Below are 1,593 nucleotides of genomic sequence, written 5' to 3'. Positions count from 1 at the left end.
AGCGGTCTATTCCAATGTGTCCCATTCTCCTGTGCAATAAATTTACATCTACTGCTGCAAAAGCTGACTCCGGGTTGATTTCGGGTTTTGCTTGGATGTGATAAAGTCCTCCCTTGCGTAACGCAGTAAGGATAAGTTCCTCCTTTTTCCGAACTTCACAAGCATTTGACCCTGCTGGAAAAAGTGTTGATAACCCCGTTTTGGACAATTTGTGGACAGAGACGAGTGCTAACGTGAAGTTTGGCACAAGTAAGACATTTGACAGTGCAATATTGTAGTCCTTTTTGCCAACAGTTGCTTGTAGGATTACTGTTCCAATGCCAATGGCATTTACAGAGGATTCATCCCCAGAACTGATTGTCCTCAGAGGATGCAGAACATGGTATGTTTCTGGCTCAAACTAGGAGCGGTGAGGGACCATGTGGGATGTTGCTCCGGAGTCAATAATAATTGTTGTTTTGGTCTTATCAGGTTCCGACACAAGGTAAGCTTGAATGTGTTTAGCAAGGGGCTTGGACATATGTACATGTTCCAATGCAATATAACTCTGTTCCTCCTTGGAGTCAGATCCAGATGATTGCTCCGCCGTATTTGCCTTTTCCTTCTCTTTTCCTTTATCGTTGTGTCTTTCCTTTTCCTTCTTCCTTTGACCTTTTTCAGCTGACTGAAGTGTTTGACACTCTGAGGTGTTGTGTGATTTGGCATTGTGGAAGTTACACCATTTCTCCTCGGATTTGAGTGCTGATTCGGAACCTCCAGGGGCCTTCCCTGACTGTCGTGCAACTTCTGCAGTGATCCGGATCTCAACTGCATCAAAGGTAAGTTTATTTTCTTCAATCGTGTTGATTACTGATGACTGAAATATTTGCCATTCAGGAGTGCATGGGAGAGATTGGAGAAGAGCAAAAGCCATGAGTTTGGTATCAACTCCTAGTTTCATTTCGGAGAGGTGTGAATCAATTGTCCAGATTTTCGCAATGTGGTCCTGGATAGGTGATGTCCCATCCCAGGACAATTTGGTGAGTTGCTGGAATGAATAGAAGGCCGAGGCAATGTTGGACATTTGATGGAGTGAGACAAGTTTATCAAATAACTCCTTGGAGCTGGTGAGGTCTCCAGTCCTCATTAGGAGGGCATCAGAGATGTGGTCCTGGATGATTCCATGTGCCTTCTCATCCTTAAGTATCCAGGTGATCTCAGGATCCTCTGAGGAGGTAGGTTTTCCTGGTGAGGGCTTAAGCTCCTCTCCAGTAACATACCGGAGAACATTTTCCCGACGTAGCTTTGAGATGATCCGGAGTTTCCATATCTGAAAATTGTTGGGTCCAGTGAGAACTGGACATGCGGATGTATCGCATGCTGTGGTCATGGTTCCGAGGTTGCCGTTTCAAATAAGAATTATTTCCTGCGTAACTTTTGCGCACCAGGGCTCATAACCTAATAAAACTAAGTGAAACTCAGCCGCTGCCCAAGAGGCTATAGAAACGACTTTATTATTTACCTAAGTGAAACTACAATAGATGTTAGTGACAAAACTGGATAAACCCGGTCTCTGCCCAAAGCAGCCATTGTTCTCCATGGAGCATAGCCACC

Source organism: Serpula lacrymans (assembly GCF_000218685.1).
Source record: "Serpula lacrymans var. lacrymans S7.9 unplaced genomic scaffold SERLAscaffold_3, whole genome shotgun sequence".
NCBI classification, from domain to species: Eukaryota; Fungi; Basidiomycota; class Agaricomycetes; order Boletales; family Serpulaceae; genus Serpula; species Serpula lacrymans.
This window is presented reverse-complemented; position numbering follows the sequence as displayed.